We start from the raw sequence: 11,972 nt of genomic DNA, 5'->3' as shown, positions 1-11,972 counted from the left end.
TAATGGATGGTGTACCCGATAAAATGCAAGACTCTCAATTAAGTTTGAATTTCAGATAAACAATGGATAATTTTTTAATGTAAGTATACCCTGTGCAATATTTGGACATATTTATACTTAAAAAATTATCCATTGTGTATGTGAAATTCAAAATTATCTGGGCGTTATGTATTTTTATTTGCTAAATCTAGCAACCCTAAATAATGATCCATTGGCTACTTAGGGGTACAAAGGATTTCACTAACTGTACTACATAATATTTACCTCCCTTACCCTGCTGTCAGTACCTTAGAAAAGTCAGCTTTTAAAGCCAGCTATTAGCAACTAACACTTAGCAATTTTTTTCCTTCTGCATCTAAGGAGAATTCCCTAAGAATTCTGGCAGTATAGTCTACACATGTTGCTAGTACTAGCATCACACTGGCAACATTCAATAACCATGTGGCTTTAAGAAACTCATTTAACTTGTCCCTCTCAGCCTCAGTCTACTCATCTGTAAAGCAGGAATAATTAGGGTTGCTATGAAGATTAAAGTAAATAGTCCTTGTAAAAGCACAGTACTTTGCATATAACAATCACCTAATATATTTCCATAGCTTATAACTATCATTACCCTTTGGGAGTTATTGCATGAATTGTGGGGAGTGCATCTGCCCTGGACCTCAGATTCTCAAGGTGATCAAATGTAGGCTTTTGTTATGCTCTCCAGATAAAATTATACCATTATAGCTGGCCTCATCAAGATACCCTGACAAGGCTGAAAAAAGATGCTCACTGTGTAGCTTTAAACCTGTGTGCCCCTACACTCTATGGCTATTATTTTTATAAATCCTTTCCTGATGGAAACAAAAGAATGAGAAAAAAACAAATCCTGTGGGTATCAAGTGAATAACATATATCCATTGCATCACAGTTTTATAATGCTATTTTGGGCCTCTTATTTTTTAAAATACCGAGCACGTGAAAAATACAGATAATTCAGGGCCTGTGCTGACCTCTGATGACAAATCTATGAATTCACTGCCAAGGGTGATGAGCAGGGACCCTCTGCAGCCCAGGGCTTCCAGCCAGTGGACACACCAGTGTGCCTCACATGGGTCACAGGTGAGGCCTCAGGAAGACAAGATGGGACCAGAGTCCAAGACCAGTGCCTCAGCCATAAACAGCTCATCCATCTCCTGCAAAGTGCCCTACAAATATTATCATTTTACATTTGTGCCATGACATAAAAACTGTGGGGAAGCACTGTTCTAGACTCCAGGGGAAGCTCAGAGTTTTGCCACCTTGATCCCCCAAATCCACCCTTGAGGAGGAAGAGGAGCTCTGAAATGGATCAATGACAAGTTGAGTCCTTAGAGACACACAATTATGGGGCCCTTTATTAAGGGTAGAGCCTTTAATGAACAGGAGGAGTAAATGGAGAGTAAATAAAACCAAACTGGAGAATACTCTTCTTGCAGTATTTCTCTTTTACCTTCCTTGCTGTGTTTTCTTGTATAAGGTTCCACTAGCTGTGTGTCTGATGGGAATATCTTACTGCTTCTGATCCTAGATTGAAGGCCAGAGGGAGAGAAGAATAGAATGAGGGCTTGGGTAATTTCTGCTTTGTCCTTTAGGGAGGAGCTTGTTTCTCTAATTTCTTACTCATTTCTTCCCATAATTTTGAGTGAGGTAAGATCCAGACAGCCCAGGCCAGGAGGTCCGTGGGCACTGTGGGTGGTAGGCATTTGCTGTCTCTGAGAAAATGGCTAGGCATGACAATATCATGCTGTCAGGTGCAGTGAGAAAAGCAGAGGTTTAGAACTTGAACAATCCTTGGGATGAAACCCAACACAAAAATGGTTTGGTAACTTGGGCAAGTCATTTTCTCACATGTGAAGTGGAAATAATAACATCTTCCTGGCTGGGATGTTGGGAGGATTTAAGGAGTCAAAGTGAAGAAGAAAAAGCTGGCATCATCCTGCCTGACATATAGAAGAATTTAGTAAGTGTTAGTTTCCTGCCATGCTTCTCCCTATTTCCCCATTTTTCTTGAAGAATCCTAAAGAAATACATTTCCACAGACATGCTGTCTAGGGAGGCACCTTGCCCCCTGGCTCCACCATCCAATTAGGTTTCATATGCAGCCACCTCATTGCCCACTCCCTCACCCCAGCCTGACTCTCCTGAGTTTCTAATGACTACATCCTCACCACACTATGAAGGTTCCCAACTACATCAGCCATTCAGTCATTAGCACTTAAAGTCTGCTCTTAACAATTCTAGTTGTTAAAGAGAAACTTTTTTCATCTTTTCAAATATTTTTTAACATATTTTAACAAAATAGGACCCTTCTGAATGAGGTTCCTTACTCTCCCATAATACTCCCTGGGCTTGAGTCATCCAGTAATTACGTTGCCCATGCCCCAATCCAAGCTAATCTCCCAAGACCACAGACCCAATCAGGCCTCTCTCCTCCTCAGACACTCTGCGGCTCTCCAAGTCCCTTGGCCTGCCAATCAATGACCTCCACGATTCTACTCAAGCAAATCTTGCAGTTGTAGTCACTCTTGCATTGGCATTCCAACTTCAGCTAAAATGAAAATGAATGCCGCAGATGACCCTCACTTTCTTCTGTCATTCCGTGCCTGGAATGCCCTTCCTCATTTCCACATGCACAACACCCCTCAGAAATATGCTTTCCCCAACCGCTCATGTTGATATGTTCTCTTCTCTGAACTCCCAGAGCAATTCATTATCTGTCTTGAATGATAGATATTTAAATAATAATAATTAAAACAACCATCTCAACCTCTTCTGGAGCCCTCACACACCCACGTCTCCTAGTATTTACATCTATGTGATTGCATCAACTAGATTATGATCTCTTTTTATTTCTTATTTCTCTCTGTGCTCTCCAGAGCATCTGACCCACTGCTTTCCACATAGAACCATGCACAATAAAAATTAAAAGAAGAAATGAATGAAGAGGTCTCAAGAGGGAAACTGCCTTCGGGAATCAGATGCTGTCAAGAAGACAGATTGATGACTTTGACTTCAAGGCTTCTCTTACCCTCTTTAAAATATACTGATCTGATTTTTTAATGCTTTGTACTTGCTTCACACATATTTCATGTTCTCACACTCTGTGCAAACTAGTGCCTTGATAGTGTAACTAATGAAGGGCCACAGAAACATCCTTTTCGTCAAGTAAAGGGACTTGAGACATGATCATAAACATATATTGATAGCACAGCCTCAGATGGATGACCTGAGGCAAGAAATAAAAACAAATGTTCCAGAAGTTTAAAAGAGGTCCAAATCTTCTAATTATGAGAGCTACACCTAGCCCAGTTGGGCTGGAGTCTACAGGAGCTAATGAGATTCAAGGATCAGTGAGTCCAAGTCAGTGGACTCTGTCAAAGTTATGAATATGGAAACAAAGCACCTGTTGCCCTATACCTTGCCATGCCGTGATACATTCAGAGATTACCAGGTCCGGAACTACAGAGGAGAGAGGGCCTTTAATATAACTCAGTGGCTATGGGCCTTGGTTTCCTCATCTATAAAATGGAAATCACATTAGCTCCTTCATAGGGTTGATATGAGATTGAAATGATATGATATTTGTCAAAAGTCTTCTGTTATCTTAGGGACATTGCATATGCCAAGAATGGTAGCTAGCATATTTATTATTGCAGTATTTCCTCAACTTTAAGATGCCATGAGTTGGAAGGCACATATTTGACTTAAAAACATCTTTTAAAGGGAGTAAAAGGAGGAAAAAAATATGTTAAATCTACACATAGACTATAAGAAGGATGCTGATTACAGATATCTTCAACTGCTAAAAAGATATTTCCTAGAACTGAGGAAATATGGTAGGTAGTAAATAGTATGCCTCAAGAATCTGTTGATTCTGTTTAATTTCTTTGAGGTTTAAATGCAGACCAAGTCTTTAGAAGTCAGAGACCTCAGGATATTTGTGTCTGCCAAAGAACAGTCCTGTAGCCCAGACCCCGAAGAGTGGAGCAAGGACCCTGAGTGCACACACATGCAGATACCAGATATGGAAACCCAGGAACAAATCACCCTTCACAGTAAACTTGCTCATTGTCTGAGCAGAATCGTGTTCTTTTAAAAATAAAACTGTGAGTGGGAGTGCTTGCGTTCTGGAATAGAGTCTTTTTTTCTTCCCTTCATCCCATGTTCCTTGGCTACATGCTATTATGTGATATTCAGGACTGTCAAACCTTCTGGAGCCATAAGCATTTTTCAGACAACCAATCTCAATATGCATTATCAAAATTAGATCTTTCTGTGCAGATGACAATTATGTATTATATGGTTACATGCTTATGAGTCTGTGACACCGTATTGTTAGACTTGGGGTACTGACTTTTAACAATATGTTACCTTATTGTATTTGTTGTCACATTATGCCTGGATTGCAGCATTTGTCTCGTGGCCCCACTCATGCTGCAATTTGTTCCTCGGTAAGTGTCAAACAGCATTGGGGGAAAGAGTGGGTGAAAGGTAACTTGGAGATGATTTTCTTTTACAACTGTCATTTATAAAAGAACTTCAACCGTTCCAGAAAAATACAAGTTGTATTCTCATCAATAAAATTGCCTCTAAATAGAATGACAACTCCAGTTGGGAGTTTGAATATTCCAAAGGTCTTGGATACCACCCCATGGTCACAAAAGAACAGGTTGCAGGGCGGGGAGTGAGAGAAGGAATAGGACATAAGAAATCCCCGTATTCATTTCTATAAACACAAGCTCAATGCAGTTTAAACTCATAAACATGCTAAAAGGAGCCAGAGGTAGCCTGTTACTTTGTCATATATTTTTATAGGCCTATCTGAATGGTTTCAGATTTGACATAGTAACTGCCTGTTACTAGAAATAAACTGTAAGTCAATTCCATGCTGCCATAATTCACTGCCCAGGGTTTTTCAAAAAGATTTAGTGATGCCCATGATGGACAGCAAACCCTGTGACGTTTTCATTTTCACTTGGTGTTTTGTCATGCCTCCAGCCTGCTGACCTCTAGAGACCCAGAAGGAGCAGACCTTCCCAAGGTGTCACTGTTCCTGCCAAGTCAGTAAGAGACTCGTTGTTGCAAGAAAGCAAATGAGACATTCTTTCCATGTCTCTAGGTCTGTCTGCCTTCCTCTTTATTTCGAGAGGTTGACAATCAACATTCCCGTATAAGTGACCTCTTTCCGAATAAATGGAACCAAGGCTACACATACCACCCAGCAGGAATGAGGTGCCTGGAAAGTAGCAATACCTCATCTCCTTGGCTGGCATTTTCTTTTGGCTCAAGGCTTTGGCTACATCTCTACCATGTCACGCACCCAGATGGAAAGGGAAAAATCCATTCAGCCATCTGGCTGTTTCTGTCTACACAATACCATGCATCTGGAGCCATCTGGGAGATGGACTGAATTTTTTCACTTTCTGCCTGGTTATTTGGTGTGGTGTAGATGCAGTCTTTTACTAAGCTGAAGTGCCTCATAACCCTCTGCCCCATTTGAAAGGCTAAAAAAATATCAGAAGACTCCAGGATAACATGGCCTATTGTGTCATTCTGGAAAATAAATGGAAACTTTGTGAATTACAGTATAATATAAACTGCAAGAAATAATAAGAGTAAGACTATTGTTTATCAAACAAAACAAACACAAGAACTGAGTCAAGTAATTATTTCTCAACTTAGTTTGTCCCAGACAGCTAACACAATATTCTCAAGGGCATATTATTACAATTCTTTCCTGGGGTTGGATATTAGTCTAAAAGACATCTCAAATGGACTCTTGTGCTTGGAATTATGGTTGAACTAAAAAATGTATGACTACCATTTGACCCAGCAATTCTATTACTGGGTATATACCCAAAGGATTATAAATCATTTTACTATAAAGACACATGCACACGTATGTTTACTGCAGCACTATTCACAATAGCAAAGACTTGGAACCAACCCAAATGCCCATCAGTGATAGACTGGATAAAGAAAATGTGGCATATATACACCATGGAATACTATACAGCCATAAAAAGGATGAGTTCATGTCCTTTGCAGGAACATGGATGAAGCTGGAAACCATCATTCTCAGCAAACTAACACAAGAACAGAAAACTAAATATCACATGTTCTCACTCATAAGTGGGAGTTGAACAAGGAGAACACATGGACACAGGGCAGGGAGCATCACACACTGGGGCCTGTCAGGGGGTGGGGGGCTACGGGAGGGATAGCATTAGGAGAAATACCTAATGTAGATGACAGGTTGATGGGTGCAGCAAATCACCATGGCAGGTTTGTACCTATGTAACAAACCTGCACGTTCTGCACATGTATCCCAGAACTTAAAGTATAATTTAAAAAAAAAAAAGGTATGACTTCTAGGCCCTAATTAGCATCTCCAAAAAGAGACTCTCTCTGTTTCTTAGAGTTCATTCTAAAACAAATAGAGAAATTTATGAAACACTTCCCAAGAATCATATTCAACTTAACAGAATTTCCATTCAAATTCCAGAAAATCAGTATATTAGCAACATTAAGAGCTTAATAGTATGAGGTGGAGGGGTGGGTATAAGGGAAGTATAAATTGTGGGAAAATGTAAATAGTGATTGTGCAAATGAGGGTTTCCCTGGTATTGTAATTAAACCTCTTGGAATTCTGGGGTACTTTCTCTTCCCCTAGCCCCTTTCTGAAGCTTATCTCTGGCAGGGTCTGGCAGCTTTCCCTAAACTTCAATCTCGGCAGACAGCAATGCTCAACTCAGTTTCTGAAGTTTTCATTTCACATACTGTTGGGTGAAATATAAAAATGATTAAATAATAGAAATAGATATGTAAAAATCATGATTAAAACATCTGGCCAAGGGAAGGGGGATAAGGATGGGCTAGGTCAGCAGGCACCTCAGGACTTGAGACCAACCTTTACCCTGAAGATAGCTTTAGAGAAAGGATGGAGGGCATTTAGGGCCCAGAAGCAAAAAGAAAAGTAAATTTATGAAAAGTGAGCTTAGGGGATAAAAACAAAGTCCTTGCTGCTTCTATTTCAGCATTATAAGCAAGAATCCCCCTGCACACATTTAAATGGCATGTTCACATTTTATGAATCAGGCCCTTAGTTTTAATTGCTTCTTGTACTATGGGCCAATTAAGGATGGGTCTGGAGGGCAGGGATCATTCCCACAGCCTCTGAGGTTCTGAGAGGTGGGGCTTGCTTAGCCTGAGGCACCCATTCACGCTTGTATTTTTAAAAAAAAAAGGAAAAGAAAGACCAAGTGCACCATTAAACACCTCTGATAGGAATGCTTACTTTATACAGGCTGAAAGCAAAAACTGGAGGCCAAAAGTTCCCCTTTGGCCCCATCTCTTGCTTTCAAATAAAATCAATTACAACGTTTCTCCTTGTCTGAGCCATGCAAAGCTAAATACCAATATATACAGACCCAGTAGTGTATCTTGAGAAGCTGCCAATAGGTTTGTAAGCCCTCTGAGATCTCCTGTCTTTTTATGTACAATTGATCCCCTGAACCTTTATGCAATACTGGGGTTAAAGATTAAGAGGGTTTTCTTAAATATATATACATATATATATATATATAAAATACCAACTGCATAAGATACACATGTTAATGGACTCCTAGTTTCTACATAGCAACTCCAATATTGTAAAGTACCAAAGTAAGTGGAAAAACTTGAAACAAAAATAAAATCTGTTATTAAGCTATACATTATATTTTATATACCTTGACATACGTAGAGTATTTCCTCTGCTTTGTTTTTACATCAGAAAATTAAAATTTATAGAATGTATACAAATAGTATATTTTTCAGTGATTTCCAAAGCTTTTAAAATAACCTTTAGGTCTGATCACCAGATCACCTGCACCCCACATTTCAGAGCTAAACATGTCTAAATGTTAATTTTGAAGAGCCAGTGGGAGGCAGTGAGACGGTCAAGCTAAACAGCACATGCACCTAGCAATAGCAAAGAGCATTTCTCGTTTATAGGTCACCAGTTCAAATCCCGCTCCAGTCAGCAGGACCCCAAAGCCAAGATCATTTAGTTGCTCAGGGATCTGGTGAATTGAGTTGCTATGAAAAATCTGGTCACCAGCCCAGCTGGACATCTCATCAGAGCAAACAGATTGTTCAGAATTTACCCTATTCCCCCCAACTTTCTTTCCTTCCCCTACATTGTCCTACCAATGGAGCCTTCCAAGAAACCCCAAGTGCCTGGGCCTTGGGGTTCCAGAAATGTAGGCTGCCAAACTATACATTTCATATATAGATACACACACACACACAAACACACACACACACAGTCCCTCTGTCTACTGTCTGTATTATATATTCGCAGTCCACACACACATACACAGTGTCCAGTCACTATCTGTAGTCCCAGGAGGTAAATCACCTTCCTCTGCTATTAATCCAGCACCTTTTACTGACATTAGATTTGCTTGTAATTTTTTCCCCCCAATATACACATCCACACTACTCTGTAGATAACCAACTAATTGAACAATATAAAAATAATTTCTCAATTTATGATAAACATTACAATGAAGCTTCCTCATTTCCCTAATGAAGAAAGGAAGCATCGAGATAAAAGTAAAACAATTTATTAGGTTTTGTTCCTGCACCACTGAAATAAAATAGTAAACCAGCTTGGCAGTGACTACAGGGACCCAGCATGTGCTCATTAACTCTTTGCCAGGTACAAAGGTGTCCTAACAGCTCTGTTTTAATTCCATGATCCGGCCCATAATCCAGTGCTAAACAATAATTAGTATTGACTTGTTAAACAGTAGTTGAAGCCTTCTTTTAAGTACCTCAAATATGCTTTAAGTTTCATAGACGAAGAATCAAAGGAACGGGGAGGCATAGTTGAGAGAAGAGAGAGAGAAGCATGAAGGTATTTATGGTTTTTAACTGTAGAGAAAGAACTGTTCTCCTCCCTGGTAACTTTGCGAGTATTAACGCATTGTTTCCAGTCCCACGCCGGCACTTTATTCACCCCATGCCTGCTCATCGTGTGAGAAAGTCTTTCCTTCCTTAATAGCTTGCCCCCACCCCACATTCCCTTTTACCTTGTTAGACTGACCAAATGTTGGACAATTTTCTCCCCTCTTCTAGTGCAGTTTAAATTCTTTCCTGAAAATGGCTCTTTTCATCCTATGCATCAAGGTTCATTTAAAATCAGCAATGAATGAAGACCTCTGGCACTGTGGATTTTCCATGGTTTTATTTATTGTTCAGTTGTGTATTTGGAAACACAAGAGGGGACACTGACCACATTTGCTGGGGAAGTGATGAATGCACCCATATGGGCATAGGAAACAATGGGCTATACAACCCCATGGATGCCCTTGGTAAGGGCAGAGATGCAAAGCTGGCTCACCAGCTCGCCTCACACGCTGCTCCCACTTTATCACCTGATTCTGCCGTCTCTTCCTGGTGCACCACTAAAGCAAGAAAGAAAAGCACTAGGTGTGAGAGGTGTCTATATTTTATTGCCTCATAGTATTTCTACTGGTAACATTCTCTCTGTACCTGACTGGAGTCAGGGATTTGGAATCCAATTGCTGCTCCTCTGCTTGGATTGCTGGCCTTCTGTAACCAACCAGCATAGGAGTCATCCTTCTCAAGCAAATTGCAGATTGCCAGATTTGCAGTCCTAAACCAAATCAAGTAGCAGCCCACTGAAGTGTTCCTCTATCTATGCATCCATTTGTCCATCCAGCCAATCAGTCAAGTGCTTTTTGAGCATCTCCAAATGTGTTTCAGAGCAAAATAAGAAATGGTCCCTGCCTTCAAGCAGCTTTGCAACCTGATCATGGAGAACAAACGGTGCACCAGGAAATCAAATAGCAGTTAAAGAGGGTAATTAATGAAGCACAAACAGTGAAAGCATAGAGGTTTAGAGAGAAGACATGTTAAAGAGAGCAGAGATAGTTAGGTCATGCTTCTGGAAGATGGGGGCTTGTGGAAGGCCTTGAAGAAAGAGTATTATTCTAAAGAGAAGAGGGGAGAAAGGGGATCACTCTGGAGACTGGAAGCAACACAAAAACTCAGAAGCCAGAATCAGATCTCTGGCTTTCCAGAACACAAGAAAAAATTAAGCACGCTATTTTTTTAAAGCAGAACACTTTAAATTTGCAAGGTACATCCATGTTTCTTCTTCTTCTTCTTCTTCTTTTTTTCTTCTCCCATAAAATCTGTGGGGTGGGCATGACAGGAAGGTTCGATGTAAAACAGCAATAGAAGATGGGAAACATATATAAGGACACTGTAATAACTCCTAAGAAAAGTAATGGGGATTATTCTGGAGAGTTAAGAGCATTAAATTGATGAAAACAAAGTATAAGATGAAGGAGAAACAGGCAGTAACTGTAGGAGGTGAGAAAGGAGGAGAATGTAAGACTATTAGCAAATTCCTTTGGTGGGTGACAAAGAGAGATGAATAGGAAGGAAGAACAGGTTGAGGGAGAGTGGAAAGGATGTTTCTGTTCTGTATTGAGTAAACTTCAGGGGACTATGGAAAACTCAAGTGGAAATGGCCAGCAGACAGCTACATGGAGACATCTGGTGCTCAAAGTCGAAGGCAGACTAGAAACAGATTGAGGAGTCATCAGTATAAATGCAGGGTCACAGGGATCCCCTATAAAAGGGGATATGGCCAAGCATTAAACCTGGGTCATTCCATTTAAGGGGTAGAAGAGAAAAGAAAGCTCATTTAATTAAGACCCATTACATATAGAAGGCCCTTGTCAAAATGTAAGAATAAAGTGTACAGGTTCATGGATCATAGATTGAAAATGAAATTGAAAAAGATGGGATTTTAGAGCTACTTCAGTCCCACCTTTTCATTTTCCCAAGGAGGAAACTGATAGAGGAAAATAGTGACTGCACTATAATTTATTAATCCATTAGCATCTAACAATCTCCATGTTCTTATAGAATTATTTTATTAACTATCTAAAAAACATAGAGCACAGCCTGTGAGGCAGGAACACAGGAGTTATACTTATTCCTATTATTGGAGTTATACTTCCAATAAGGAAGTGGCTAGGTAGGAATGGGAAAGAAAGCCCCAAAGAAGTTCCAGATCATGGAATATTATTACCTAGGGAGGGCAGAACTGAAAGGGGATGTCCTCGGAGAAGGAACAGATCCCAGGGCATCCAGAGGACAGGATGGGGGAGGATGCCAGAGAAGTGATCATGAAAAGTGGAAGAGAGGCACAGAAAAGGATTTCCTGTTGTGCCATGGTGAAAAGTCTGAAGGTGAAGTCTAGATGCCCATTTAACACTTGCAGTCGGAGGGGTCTGATTAGTCTGATGGCCACCAGCTCTAACTTTCAGAGAGGTTTGAACCATAGCATTTCCCACCTACTCAGAGACGTAAAATTTTACCAAGCTGAAAAGTTGAGTTGAGTCATGTTAAGAGCTGGGATTTGACATCAAATACACCTAAAATGAGTAGTGTAAACCCTGTACCAGTGGTGTAACCCCAGGCTCTTTGAGGAACCCTGTGTATTAAATGTAAATAATCTACCAACCTCACTGGGTTATTGAGAAGATAAATAAAAATGGATGAAGGGGCCTGGCACAAAGTAGACTTTCAGTTCATATGAATTTCTCTTCCTAGGGAAGTTTCTTAAGAAGACATTCAACACATATACACACATACATACCTCATTCATATTTTCTAATAAATTGTTTCAAAATTCTAGATTTAAAACAAAATTCACTACATAGAAAGAAAAAGCCTGCAACAGATCTTTGTGCCAGAGCTTGAATGGAATATTATTTGGTAGAAGCTATTTATGGCATAAATAGGGGATTCCACTGGATGCCACTAGTAATTGTGATGAAAGCAAACTGGGAGCTGGGTCAACAATAAATAAATAAGTAAACGAATAAATAAATACTACCTAGTCACCCTGAAGAAGAAGGTCT

The sequence above is a fragment of the Pongo abelii genome, chromosome 12, assembly GCF_028885655.2.
Source record: "Pongo abelii isolate AG06213 chromosome 12, NHGRI_mPonAbe1-v2.0_pri, whole genome shotgun sequence".
NCBI classification, from domain to species: Eukaryota; Metazoa; Chordata; class Mammalia; order Primates; family Hominidae; genus Pongo; species Pongo abelii.
The sequence above is the reverse complement of the archived record's forward strand: the minus strand, read 5'-3'. Positions refer to the sequence as shown.